Source organism: Notamacropus eugenii, chromosome 4 (assembly GCF_028372415.1).
Source record: "Notamacropus eugenii isolate mMacEug1 chromosome 4, mMacEug1.pri_v2, whole genome shotgun sequence".
Lineage (NCBI taxonomy): Eukaryota > Metazoa > Chordata > Mammalia > Diprotodontia > Macropodidae > Notamacropus > Notamacropus eugenii.
The window spans coordinates 29,823,684-29,838,907 of NC_092875.1; the positions used below are offsets into that span (position 1 = coordinate 29,823,684).

The following is a 15,224-nucleotide window of genomic DNA, read 5'->3' on the forward strand; positions in this document are numbered from 1 at the left end:
AGTGCAAATGTCATCTTCCTATGGGACCTTTTGATCTCCTAAGGGAGGGTTTCCTTTTTCTCGGAACACTCTGAAGAATGCCTCCCCACTCTTTGGTGGGATTTAAAAAAGAAATGCAGTCCCCTGCCCAGAAATATCGCCCCCACTGATCTGACGCAGTATTTAAAATGGCCACGGGAGATCCTCCCTTCTTAGGGATAAAAACCAATTTCTTAGAGTCAGGTTTACATCCAGATACACCAGAGCAGGATAAGCCACTATCATCCACTAATGTCTCACTATGAGCTTTCAGAAAAATCATTGATTAATTTACACTGAGGTGTAAAGGACTGATATCAGATATTTGGGGGAGATTATGTTTCGAAAGGAATAGGAGAAAAGAGTAGGAGGGACATTGAGTTGCTCATGAGGAAGGGGAGTGCATGGGGTGGAGGAGACCAGAGAGAGACCTTTCTCAAACATCTCTGTGCACCAGGCCAAGCCTGCGGTTCAGTGATGGAAGGTGATGGTGTGGTGCAGTGGGCAGAACACTGGGTGATCAGGAGACCTGGGTCCTATGGTTATCTCTGCTCTGACATTCTCCCCACCACACCCCAGCGGCCCCAACTTGGACATCCTCTGTTCCTAGGTCAGGAGAGTTTTCTGGTTCTCCAAACCTGTAGGTTCAGCTCACTTTGACCAGAGCCAGCAGGTGCCGCCAGAGACCAGGGGCTGCTTCGGGGGCCCAGCAGCCGCAGCTCAGGCTTCCTGGAGCCCGAGGGTTTCCGGGGCCTGCTCCACAGGGGCAGAGCTCCCCACGAGCGGGTCTCCTCACCTGGCCCGGCCCCCACCCTCCCTCCGAGGGAACCGGAAAAGCAGAGAACAAAAGAGGTTTCATCAGAGCCTGGCGATTGGGAAATCCAGCCCTGGAGCCAGCGCAGCGGGAGATGGAAGACCAGGTGAGCTGGATGGCCAGGTGAGGTGCGGAGACCTTGCCTGGCCCCGCCCCCACGCCAGGGGAAGTCTCGGGGACCTCAGAGCCCCCCAGGGCTTCTTACTCCGGGGTCCGCAAGCGTGGGTTTTCTCTTTTTTAAAACTGATGATTGCTCTATTTTAATATAATTGGTTTTCTTTGCATTCAAAAACTTTATTCTAAGAAGGGATCCATAGGCCTCACCAGTCTGTCCAAGGGACCCACGAACCCCCAGAAGCGAAGAATCCCTTTGTGAGTCTAACTCTTTTATTTTACAGATGAGGAAACTGAGGCCCAGCCAATGAATGTGGTTCTGTCCTTTTTCATTCTCTTCTCACTCCTCTCTCTCCATCCTCAGTCTTTCCTTCCTCCCTCCCTCCTTCCTTCCTTCCTTTCTCTCTTCCTTCCTTCTTTTTTTCTTTCTTTCTTTTTCTTCTCTTTTCTCTCTCATTTCTCTTCTATCTCTCATTCCATCTTTCTTCTCTCCTCTTATTCTCTCCTCATTCATCTATTGTCCTTTTTCTTTCATTCTCACCTCTTTTTCATTCTTTTCTCCCTTCTCCTCCTTCTTATTCCCTCTTATTTCTTGATTCTCTCTTCTCACCCTCTCCTTTATTTTTTCATTCCCTCATTCTCTTTCCTCTTCCTTTCCTCATCCTCTTTATTTTCTGTTTCACATTTTCTTTTCCCTCTTTCATTCTCTCCTTTCTCATTCTCCATGTCTGCTTCTGTCTTCCTTTCCCTTCCCTCCCTTCCTTCCACCACCACAGAAATTACTGGAGATGACATGGAACTTAGTCTTTTCCTCCTTCCTTTCAACCATGTAATTGTTCAAGAGACATGAGGTGAATTGACTAAAGTCACAGTTATTATGTTGTTGACCTGAGATTCCAACTAGGCCTCTAAGGCTCTTTCCACTGCACTGGGATTTGACAAGTAATGACCTTGGCATGCAGGATACATGGTGCTATTAGAAAGCCACCAGCAATGACTCAACGCTGTGATACCATGGGATGATGACTCCTGAAATCCTCTGTTCAGGCCTGCAGGGCAGCATCCCAGGCCAACCAGTTCACCCTTATGGCCTTGCTTTGGCTCATGCTCCTCCACAGGATGCTGGTCAGATTCCTGGGCCAGGCAGCAGAGGCTGATGGTTGAACAGCAGCTTTCCCACAGGGTGGGTACAAGGATCCAGAGAATCCATCCCATTGCTCAGTGGTTAGTCCCCTTCTGGGCTGGGATGAATTCTGTACCACGTGTGCTAAGCCTCCTCTCTGAGAAGGAGTCTGGGGGGCTGAGTTCTCATTTATTTTGTAGTGGATTTATTTGGGGCGAGGAAAAGGAGAATAGTATGGGAAGCCCTATGGTGCTTCCTGCTAGGACATGCTGTAGAATCACAGAATTTGCCATCCTTCCCTCGTGGGGACAAAATGATTATAACAATTATAACATATTATTACATGTAATAAAATAACAGTATAACAACAATAGAAATTTCCAAAGTATTCTTAAAGGCTTATAAAATGCTTTCCATTTTTTAAATCTAATTTTATCCTCATAACAACCTTGTGAGATCGATGATATTATGGAAATACAGCTTTTATAGAAGAAGAAACTGATGTTCAGAGAGGTAATATGGAAGGCAGCGTCAGAGGCAGGATTGGAACCCAGGTCTTCCTGATTCCAGGGGCACCTTTCTATAGATGACCCTTTAAACTCTCTCCTCTGAACTCTCAGAGTTCTTCATTCACAACTTTTTTATACATTTCCTTCCTATTTTGTATTATAATTCTTTATGTCCATGTCTTAACTCCTAAACAAACTCATAAGTTCCCTAAAAGCCAGAGGGGGAAAGGGTTTTTTTTTAAATAATTAATTTATTTGTTTTCAGTTTTCAACAATCACTTCCATAAGCTTTAAATTTTCTCCTCCTTCCCCCTTCCTCCCCTTGATGGCATGCAATCTTATATGGGTTCGACTATATTCTTATTAGACACAGTTTCACATTAGTCATGTTGCATAGAAAAATTAAAATGAATGGGAGAAGCCATGAGAAAAACCAAACCAAACCAAAACATAACAAAATCGAAACTAGTCTGCTTCATTCTGAGTTCTGACTCTAGTTTTCTGGGTGTGGATGGCATTGTGCGTCATGAGTCCACAAAGGGTTTCTCTAGTGACCTGGACATAAGAGCTCTCAAAGAAATGTTGGTTAGAATAAAGAGCAGCAATAGAATTAAAAGTAGGGTTAAGGTTCAACCATGGCTGAATATTTCAAGAATGTGTGATTTTATGGGCTGCCGCTGCCGCTGCTGCTGCTTCATGTTGAAAGAGAACCATGACATCAGGAAGGTGATGCCATGACTTGCAAGTGAACTGGATTTAAATGAGGGAGGGCTGTGCAAAGTCACTAGCATCAGTTCCTCCTCCTGATTTCATGGGCATGGATATTCCCTTTACTGATGCAGATAGCAATCCCTCCATAGCTTAGGAGAAAATAATCAAGAGTTTTGGGTATTGAAAAAACCCATCACCCTGTGGCCCGTCTGGTGACAATTAGTTGGGTTTGTCCTTGGATGAAGGAGAGTGTAAATCACTGGGAATGAATGAATGAATGAATGAATCGATGGATAAAATCTTCCATAAGTTTCTTCTGGAGACAATATGCCTTTGACTCAAAGTTTCTGATTAGCTTAAAAGAAATGGGAGATGCACCAATTTAGAGTTCACCCCAAATGTTTACATGGACTATTTGTGCCTGACCTGTGGGAGAGTCTTCTGAGCTCGTATTAGTATGATCAGCCACAGTCGGACCCAGTGTCCCTTGACTCTAACATAGTAATGTCATTTTGGTCCTCTTTGAGAATGGACAACCATCAACCAACCATTCAGATACTATGGAAGCACCCACGTGATGAATAACCTTTAGCTGAGCAATTCAGTTCCTTTTCACTGATCCCACCTAGTGTGGTAAAAACAAAACAAAACCCCAACATCAAAAAAACCCCAAAGCAAAGCAAACAAACAAAACATAAATGCAAACCACATTGGCTCTGGAGTCAGAGGAGATAGATTCATTTCCCACTGCTGATGCTAAGGTCTATGTGAACTTAGTCAAGTCACATCTCTTACAGCCTCAGTTTCCTTAACTGTAAAAAGAAGGGGCTGAACCAGAAGGTCTTTGATGTCCCTTTCAGCACTAAATCTATGAACCTATGAATTCCACAAGTATTTAGCAAGCACTTCCTATATGCCAGGCATTCTGCTGGGTACTGGGTACTGCTGGGTGCTGGGGATACATGGATATAAGTACTCTCTGCTCTCAAAGAGCTTAGATTCCACTGGAATATACGCTAAGGTCACAATAACCTCCAGGAAGGAGGCAGGAATGAATTAATCCCAGAGTCCACAAGTGACTTATATTCCAAGGCTGTTTCCCAGCAAGGTAGAAGTCAGGGAAAGGGTCTTAGTGACATTAGAACTCTCTGGGTATGCAGTGCTGGGTCCCAGCCTTTCTGGATTGTAGACAATATATCACTTGTAAGTCACATCCTTGGCCCCAAATTGATAGTTTGCTTCACGTCTACACTTCATTCTGGCTTTCGATGCTCTCCAAAATCTGATCCCATGGTAGTTGTCCAACATGCCTCCCCGCCTCTGGAAGACAGGTCTTCATGCTCACTCCTCCATGGCTCAGGCTATTCCCCTCACTTGAAAGGAGAACTCTGTCCATTTCCATCAATTTCTCCAAATTCAAGCCATTCTTCAAAGCCCAACCCCAGGAAACCTTCCCTAGATGACTCCAGGTTTCATGGTTCTTTCTTCCTTTCCTCCATTAAACTGTGAGCTCCTTTCTTACTCTCAAATCCTGTGATATCTTAAATGGGGAAGGGACTCCTCACATCAGTGAAGTCGAGAGTCCAGCAAAGCATCATAGAAAATTTCCTTTTTTTTTTTTTGATGATTTTCTTCTGAATGTTGTGAAATAAAAGCCATCTATACAGTGAGCAGGTTGACTTCTATGATGGGATCTGAAAGCACCCACTCTTTAGCACATCCTGGAGAGCTGAAGGAATCGCAATCCCATTCCCTCTGGCCAGTTAAGCCTTGTTCCATTCCTTTATTCTACCCACGAACCCCATTTTATCCAGGTATCATATTTTAGGAAGGACATTGGTCTTCTTGAGAATAATCAGAGAAGCGTAACAAGATGGCAGATGGTCTTGAGTCTAGCCTGTCTAGGGATTGGTTGAAGGAGCTGGGGATGTTTAGCCTGGTGAACACTCAGAGGACAGGAGAGCTACCTTTGAGTATTGAAAGGACCGTCGGGGGGACGAGTAGGAGAAAATGCCAGTAGACTTAGTTAAGTTTGATGTAAGGAAGAACTTTCTACTAAGTGGAGCTGCCCCAAATTTGAAAGATCTTCACCAGGAGGTTCTGGGCATCTGCCCACTGCAGGTCTATGAGCAGAAGCTGGGTGGCTACTCCTCACATGTGGAATGGAAAGCCACTCTTTGCAGGAGTGGCTTGGTTGTCAGTTTGTTGGAAGTCATTTTTCTCCACCAAAGTTTTCCAAGGTTCCTTGAACAATTCTTCCACCAACTCACAGAGAACACTTCAAATTCTTTGTCCCAAGTCCCAGGGGGCAGCCAGGTGACACAGTGGATAGAGTGCTGTTCCTGGAGTCAGGAAGCCCTGAGTTCAAATCCAGCCTTAGACACTTACTAACTGTGTGACCTTGGACAAGTTAATTAACCCCATTTGCCTCAGTTTTCTCATCTGTAAAATGAGCTGGAGAAAGAAATGGTAAACCAGTCCAGTATGGTATTTTTGCCAGGAACACCTCAACTGGAGTTAGAGAGTTGGACATGACTGAACAACAACAGCGAAACATTTTTTTCAATTTTCTGTGAACTTTCCATCTCTCCCCAAACCCATTGCTTTTAGAAGAGAATTATTAAGTGTAAGACCTTGGAGTCAGGAGGACTGGAGTTCCAGTTCTACCTCAGAGGTTTACTAGCTGTGGGAAACTAATCAGTACTTTCTGTCTCTCGCCTTCAGGTCCCTTATTGATTGGATTATACGCTCTCTCTAGCTCCTTTGATTCTCAATGACAGTAATAGGAACAAGTCCAGCAGCATGCATTTAGAGAGTACTTTAAGGTTTGCAAAGTACTTTAAATAAATTATCTCATTTGACCTTCACAATAACCCTGAGATTACAGTCTAGAAGGGGGAGACAGCAAGAAAACAAATATGTAGAAACAAGCTTTATACCGAGGTAAATAGGAAAGAATGAAAGGGAAAGGATCTAGAAGTCAGAGGGGTCGGGGAAGGCTTCCTGTAGGAGGTGACACTTTAGATGGGACTTAAAGGAAGCCAGGGAGGTCAGTAGTTGGAGCAGAGGAGGATGGGTATTCCAGATAGGGGGACAGCCAAAGAGAATGACAAGAGGCAAGAGATGGAGAGGCTTGTTTGTGGAACAACTAGGAGGCCAGTGCCATTGCATGGAATGGAATGTTCTGGTGAATAAAGTGTAAGAAGACTAGAAGGGTGGGAGGGGGTGTCTTATGAAGGGCATCAAACGTCAAACAGAGCATTATGTACTTGCTCTTGGAGGTGATAGCTGTATTATTATTGAGTAGGGTGGTAACATGGGTGGACCTACATTTTAGGAAAATCACATCCATGGCAGAATGGAAGATGGAGTGGAGTGGAGAGAGACCTGAGGCAGGTGGACCCCCCAAGAGCTATTGCTGCGGTTCAGGTGGGAGGTGATAAGAGCCTGCAGGGTCAGAGAAGAGAAGGGAGGCAAATTAACGAGACACTGGAGAAGTAAAATTGACAGGCCTTGGCAATAGCTTGGACAGGGAGGTGGGGATGAGGGGGAGTGAGGAGTCCAGGGTGACTCCTAGGGTGGAAGCCCAAGGGACTGAGAAGATGCGTGTTGCCCTCTTCAGTAACAGGGAGGGTGGGAAGGATTTGGGGGGAAGATAAGTTCTATTTGGATATATTTAATTTAAGATGTCTATTGGACCTCCAATTTGAGATGTGTAGAAGACAATCAGAGATGCAAAATCAGAGGCCACCCTAGTGATTTGTGGCAGGATAGATAGATTTGAGAGTCTTCAGCATTGAGACCCCTAATAAATCCATGAGATCAGATGAAATCACTATGTGAGGGAGTAACCCAACTTTGAGAGAAAGGGAGTAGGCTTGAGGGGGCAGGGGAGGGAGCAAACTAGGCTCATTTGTGTGTGGAGTGGAAATAGGAAGCTTTTGGCATCTGGCAGAGAGGAGAAAGAGTGGGGGAAACGTGTTGGAAGGAAGGGAGAATCCTAGTGGGGTTTGGATAGGAGATGGGCTGGAGCAGGGAGGAGCTCCTTAGATCTGTTTTATGCCCTCTGGATTTCTCAGAGGGAATCCCGGGCACTCTGCCTGTCTTATCTTAATTTTCCCATCCCTGAAATGGGTTTGATCATCTCCAGGGTAACTACTCTCTCTGTATACAGTGGATTCCATAAGTAGAAAAAGGGGACCAGCTGATTTGGTTTGAATCTCTCCCCTCATACCCTCATACCCTCCATGGAAAACCACTCAAGTGGCTTGGGGCTGAGCTCTTAAGGCTGATTTCCTCTCCTCCTCCATCCCAGCCTGCCCCCAAAGGCTTTCACCCTGATTAGTTGCCATCACGTGGGCCTCTTGTTACAGATACCAGGCAGTATCCCAGCACCAGGACCTAAATCTCCTCCCAGGGATAATGAGGCTTCTACTTGTTTAATCTCCTGGCTTAGAGGTGGCAGTTTAATATTTTTAAAAGTTTCAATACAGGAGGAGGGAAGGATTTAGCTGGGTCCCAAAGAGACAGAAATCAGTTTGTTTTGCAAGTTGCCAATGAGACTGTGCAGCTTGGATGTGAATGAATGAAAAAATGCATGAAAATGCATTCAGGAAGCATGACTGAAGTGCCAAGGACTGTGCTTAGTACGGGCTATACCCAGAGTGGGGAACCTGAGGCCCTCTAGGCCCTCAAGTGTGGACTTCTAGGCCTTCAAGTGTGGCCTTTTGACTGAATCCAAACTTTACAGAACAAATCCCCTTCATAGATGTTCTCTGCAAAACCGAGACTCAGTCAAAAGGCTGTATTTGAGGACCTAGAAGGCCACATATGGCCTTGAGGCCACACGTTCTCCACCCCTGGACTACACCAGTGGAAACGGGGGTGGTTCCTGCTCTAAAGAAACTCACATTCTCAGTGAAGGAGACAATACCTCTAGGAGGGTTTCCACAGCAGGGCTGATGGAAAGGGCCAGTGTTCCAGAGGATGCGTCTGCTGGGCAAATTGCAATGCCTAGGGGTCTGGGGGTTGCTGTGCCAGGGCAGATGGTAAGGCTTGGTAGTCCTTAGGGCATAGGGAAGAACAGATGGGGTCTGACATCTTACTGGGAAGATTCTAGCTGTGACTCCATGCTCATTGAAGTGATGGCAGTGGCCATATTGGCCCTAAAGCCAAGGGTCCAGAGGAGTATGGGCCTGCAACCTTTGAGAAAAGAGGAGTGGGCTTCAGGCTGGCAGTGAAGTGGACAACCTAGACTCATGAACTAGTGTAAGCAGTGGAAATAGGGAGTATTTGATGTCTAGTAGAGAAGAGGCAAAGGGGGAAAGGTGTTGGAGGGAAAGAAGAACCCTGGTGGGATTTGGACAGAGGGTGGATTGGAGCTAGGGGTGGTGAGGTGGCAGGGCCTTATCTGTTTCATATCCTCTCACTTTCTCAAGAGTTATGTCGTGTGGAAGAGAAATCAGATTCAGTACTTACCACAGTGTTTGGTACACAGTAGGAACACAGTTAATATTTATTGATTGACTGAAAGAAAGAATGAAAAAGCATTTATTGAGTGCTTAATTAAGTCAAGCATTGTGCTAAGTAGATATCCAAATGCAAATATCAGACAGACCCTGCCCACAAAGATCTTACATTGTAATAGAGGCAGAGATAACACATAGAAAAATGGTGGCCAGGAAATGAGTTATGGTCTGAGAAGTCACAAAGTTAGTAAGTTGGGTGATTTGATTTCATTCTTCAAAGGAAGAGATAGAAAGTAGGTGACAGGAGGTAGGGAAGGGAAATGGCAGTGGGGTAGGAAATGCTTGGGGTAAAAGAGGTAGTTCTCAGGCAAGTCAGAGCTTATTGTCCTGCACGTTGTCTTCAGAGGTTCACTTTGGTGGGTGGCTTGGCAATGGTAGGGCTTGATGTGGTTTGTCCTTTGTTCTTAAAGAGTACCATGGCATCAGGAAGGTGATGCCATGACTTGAAAGTGAATTGGATTGAAGTTAGGCAGGGCTATGCAAAGTCATCAGCCTCACTTTCTCCTCTGGAGCCATCTGGGTGCAGTGACCAGATATACATCAGGATGACTGGAGATGTTCCCCAGTGGTAGGGCAAAGAAAGCATGCATGACCCAAATGGACAGAATTAAATCATGGATGGATGTTGCAAGCCAGCCAATTGAGACTTGATGTTGGGAAAATTTTTCTAACAATGAGAGTTGGCCCACAATGGAATAGGCTAGCTCTGGCAGCGGTAGGTTCTCTTTCATTTGTGGTCTTTAACTAGAAGCTGGTCAACTGTTTGCTTGTTAGATATACTTGATAGAGAATTCCTGTTAAGCAGAATTATTCTAGAGTAGGAGTCCTTAGTTTTTTTCAGTCATGGACTCCCTTAACAGTCTGGTCGTGCTTATGGACCCCTTTTCAGAATCATGTTTGGTGCCTATATTCATAAATGAAAGAAATGCTAAATTTGAGTTAGAGCAGGGGTCCTGAGCTCCTTTCACATCCTAGACCCCATTAGCAGTCTGGTGAATTCTGTGGATTTCTCCTCAGAATAACATTTCTAAATGCACAAAATAAAATTCATAGAATTATAAAATAAACCAATTAGGTGGAAATACAAGTATCAAAATATATGAAATTGTGTATAACATAATTATAAAGTTCATCAATCCCAGGTTAAGAGTCTTCTTTCTAGAGGGTCTCTGAGGTTCTTTCTAACTCTGAAATTATGTGATTTTTATAATTCATTAGGTTGGATTGTCCCTCAGGGACCATACCCAGTGATTTCATGTACAGTGAAGTCTGGTTGAATGTAGTGGTGTTTCCTCAGGGTAAGGCTTCCTGTTCAATGACTAGGCAATAGGAGGGACCTCTCCAATAGCACAGCAGATGACTTTTGATATGTCACCAATGAGGCTACCTTGAAAGAACACAGTTCCTCAGACAATTCAAGGGAAGAAAAAAATGAAAAGATGTGAGAAATTAAAAATATAATCAAAAGATCATAGATACCAGGGAAAATGTGATTAAATTCAACATTTATTGAGCTTCTAGGAGGCACTCTGAATTGGACTAGATCCAATGAGAGATATAAAATAATATAACTTATAGCCCATGGCATAGTAACTGGTCAGTCCTGGGCAAACCACTCAGCTTCTTTTGGCTTCCTTATCCATGCAATACATACCCTCTGTTCTTCCAACTAATGTTCCAATTTGACCAATATTACCCCCATAGCTTTGCACAAGCTGTCTCTAACGCCTGGCATGTTCTCCTACTTCACCTCCGATTCATAGAGTCCTTAACTCCCTTCAAGCATTTGGAGTGATCTACAGTGCCCTCCAAACCAACCTTTCAAACCCAGTTGAGTTTCTCTGTCTCCTCAAACTCTCTTGCATCAGTTTATGTGTGTACATGTTGGAATTCTTGGAAGAATTTCACTTTCTTGAGCACAGGGACTAGTTTTGATCTTACATAGAGGAAGTGCTTCATTCTGTTTACTTGTTTAATTAAATTCTTGAGTCAAATTGACTCAACTTTAACCCTAACCTTCTGCTTGGTCTTCTTGCCTCATCTCTACCCTCTTCAGTCCCTCCTACATCTGGCTGCCAAAGAAATCTTCCTAAAGCATAAATCTGACCATTGCACTGTCCTCCTCAATGAACTACATTGGCTCCCTATTGCCACCAGGATCAAATACAAACCCCTCCATTTCGCTTTTAAAGCCCTGTCCTCTTCCTGCTTTTCTAGTATTCTTTTGCTTTATACTCCTCCATGTTATTTTGTGATGCAGTGATACCCAGCCTCTTTGCTATTCATTGTCCAAGACACTCCATTTCCCTACTCCATGTCTTTTCAATGGATTTTCCCCATGTCTGGAATGTCTTGCTCTATCCTTCTTGCTTCTTGGGCTTTTTTTCAAGACAGCTGAAATCCTACCTCATACAGGATGTCTCTTTCAGTCCTAATCTTAGTATCTTTTCCTTGAGATTGTACCAATTTATCCTGCACATATCCTATTTGTATATAGTTGTTTGCATTTCCTCCCAAATCCAATAAACATTTATTGGATTTATTGGTACCTATTATGTACCAGACAAAGGCAACTAGGTGGGGTAACAGATAGAGCACTGGGCTTAGGATAAGGAAGAGACATCCTCATCAATTCAAATTTGACTTTAGACATCTGTGTGACCCTGGGAAAGTCTCTTATTTAACCCTATTTGCCTTAGTTCCTCATCTGTAGAATGGGCTGGAGAAGGAAATGGCAAACCATTCTAGTATCTTTGCCAAGAAAACTCCAGATGGGGTCATGAAGAGTCAGACATGACTGAAATGACTCAACAACATGAACCAGTCACTGTGCTAAGCTCTGGGGCTACAATTAACAAAAAGGAAGACAGTCCTTGATCTTGAGGACCTCACAGTCTAATGGGGGGGGGGGGGAAGGAAAGGTGTAGGGAGGTCTGGGGGTATCTTGTTCCATGAGATTGGAACCAGGAAGAGCAGAGATGTAAAGTTGAATGAATCACAAAGTCCAGTTTCTACCCTCTATAAAGGAAGGCATGGGGAGGAGTTGGCTTTCCACCTTCTAGCCCTCCAATTAAAGGGAAGTGGAGGCTGAGGGAGGTGGGGTCAGAGTTTGAGTTAGCAGTATAATGGTGAGATTAGAGGTGACAGCTTTAAAGGATGAGGACAGCTTTTCCTTTCTTTGCAATATCAACGCTCAGCAAAATGTCTAGCATATAGTAGGCTTTTAATAAAAATTTATTGACTTAACTTGATGATCTATCTCCCCAAGTTATTGTGAAGAAAATGTTTTATAACCTAAAGCTTAAGCTGTTATATATATGAATATATATGTGAATTATAATTAATCATATATTATGATATATTATAATATGTAATATTATATTATAATATATAATATATATGAATTATAATTAATATTGCTTTTGACATTATTGTCACTTTTCTGCTTAAGAAACTTAGAGCCTAGGTGGAAAAAATAACAGACACCTGGAAAATTAATTTATAACTTTGTAAATAATGTGACATTATCGAATGCCATAATGGACAGGACCATGGTAGGACGGCTAGGATAGGAGAATCATACAACCACAGAATGTCAGAAAAGGCTCACAGAGGCTACCCAGACTAACCCAAACCTGAATGAGAATCACCTCCATAACCTAGATTACCCAATAAGGTTCCAAAGAGTAAGAGAATAGTGTTGATTGGCTATTATTTTTAAAGGGGTTCTAAGGCAGCCATTTTTCAATCAAATAATAGGCATGTAGTGAGTACTGAATAAATCCTCATTGACTGAGCAATGAACAGCTAGATAAGAAGATGTTATCTAAGAGTGGGACTCAGATTTCTGGACCATGGCTTAAAATGTAAGACTGGCAGATGGCTGACCAGGGATGGAGTGCACTTAACAAAGGGATGGGTTTGCCTAGTTTTTCATACATGTAATCAACTTCTACTCATAGACTCCAGAGGGCAGGATTGAGAACAATGAGTAGAAGTTCCAAAGAGGCAAATCTGAGCTCAGCATCAGGAAGAAAAAACAAACAAACAACTTCTAAACAATGGGAATTGTTCAAAAGTAGAATGATTGGCTACCTTGAAAATGGTGGCTTCTCCATCTCTTTAAGCAGAAACAGGACAACTACATGTCAGGGACTACATAGTTCCCGAGAATTTCTTCCTTATATAGGTAAGAATAGATTGCCTCTGAGGTCCTTTCCCACTTCAAATTCTGGGAAAGGGTTTTCAGCTTGAAAAGGCAGAGGAAGGAGAAAACTATGTATTATAGGCAACAAGCTAGCTACTGGGGGGAGAAGCTACAAAGTAGAAACAATAACAGTTAAGATACCTAAGAATTCAAGGAAAGAGCCAGTGATAAATAATAACCCTCTCCTTCCCCTAGCCTCAGATGTCTCTACGCAAATGCACAATAGATCAACAAAATTGAAGAATGGAGAGCCTTATGCAAGGAGGCCAATTTTATCAAATAGCTATCATTGAGGCTCAGGGGGATGGGACCACAAATGTAGAAAGGAAAGTCTTATTCAAAAGGAACATAATGGATAAAAGAAGGAGCAGAATAGCATTGCATGTATGTGTATATGTGTGTAAATATATCTACATGTATACATATATATGGGCATACACATACACACAGGTGTGCATGTGTATATAGATATACTTGTGTACACATTCGTACACACATATCTGAACATATATAAAACATGCATGTGTACTGTATGTTTATATATGCACACACATATGTATGCATACAACACAACGTACAGATTATTTAGATATATATGCATGTACACAACAAATGTACATATGTGTATATTTGTGCGCATGTGCACACACATATTTTTATGTCTACAAAATATGTATATGCAGTATATAAGCATATCTATACAATACACATGTACATTCAAATACACATGTATGTGTATTGTGTATGGATGTAGCATTTACCAATTTAAATTTTCAGTGTATTTATACTTCAGAAATCGATAAATGTTACAAATCAGGGTTTGATTTTTTATTGTCTAGACCTAATCAACAAACATTTATTAAGGACCTACAATGAGTCATGCACTGTGTTAAGCACCTGGGATACAAAAAAAAAAAAAAAGGCAAAAGACAGTTACTGCCCTCAAGGAGCTCCCAATCTAACGAGGAAGACAATTTGAAAACAAATATGCACAAAGTAAGTTATATACAAGATAAATAGGAGATAATTATCAGAGGGAAGGAACTGAAATTAAGAGCGGTTGGGGAAGGCTTCCTGTAGAAGATGGGGTTTAGATGGGGCTTAAAGGAAGTGAGGGAGGTCAGTAGTTGGAGAAGAGGAGGAAGCGCATTCCGGGTATAGGGGACAGCCAGAGGGAATGCCCAGAGCTGAGGGATGGAGCGTCTTGTTTGAGGAAGAGCCAGGAGGCTGGGGTCACTGGATAAAAGAATATACATTGGGGCATAAGGTGTAAGAAGACTAGAGAGATGGGAGGGGGCAGGTTGTGATTGGCTTTGAAGGCCAAACAGTGTTTTGCATTTGTTCCTGGAGGCAATAGGGAATCACTGGAGTTCATTGAATAGGTGTATGTGCCATGATTGGACCTGCATTTTAGAAAAATCACTTTGGTAGCTGAATGGAAGGTAGATTGGAGTGGGGGGAGACTTGAAGAAATCAGACCCACCAGCAGCTATTGTGATAATCCAGGTGAGGGTCTGCCCTAGAAAACATCAGAGGAGAGAAGAGGGAATATTTAAGAGATACTGCACAAGTGACATTGCTAGACCTAGGCAGCAGCTTAGATGTGGGAGGTGAGAGGTCCAGAAGCAGTCCACAATGACTCCAGGTTTAGAGCCTGAGGGGCTAGGAAAATGGTGTTGCCCTCTGTAGCGATAGGGGAGGTAGGAAGGGGTAATGTTTCAGGAGAAAGATAATGAGCTCCATTTTGGACACATTGAGTTTAAGATGTCTACTGAACATCCTCTTCAAGATACCTGAAAGGCAGTTGAACATGTTAGATTGGAAGTCAAATGCGAGATTGGGGCTCGGAGGATATATTTGAGAATCATCAGTATAGAACTGGTAATTAAATCCATGGGACCTGATGACATCACCAAGTGGAGTTGTATAGCGGGTCTAGGACAGAGTCCATGGGATAGCTTTGGTTAGGGAGCTTAGAACTCCCCAACTCCAGGGATCTACCACCTCTAGTCTCCCCAGTAGCAGGGATTACAGGAGCTACCATGTCTGACTAGCTTCACATAGTAAGATGATATACTCATATAAGAAAATCCATGAGTTAGAGGAGCAACATATGGTGAAGGACCTTTGGGTAAAGATCAATGGAGGAAGAAACAGTAGTTATTGTCATCAGATTTTACTACAAACCACCTTGAAAGAA

At 43.1% G+C, this 15,224-nt stretch overlaps 1 long non-coding RNA gene across 1 annotated transcript in view; it reads left to right on the forward strand.

Annotated features, from left to right (window-relative positions):
* Positions 1–719: 719 nt before the first annotated feature.
* LOC140499222 (uncharacterized) overlaps positions 720–15,224 on the forward strand; it is a 32,011-nt gene continuing 17,506 nt past the window's right edge. The window contains exon 1 of the long non-coding RNA XR_011965311.1: positions 720–938. This is a non-coding gene — a long non-coding RNA (uncharacterized lncRNA). The remainder of the gene's footprint in view (positions 939–15,224) is intronic.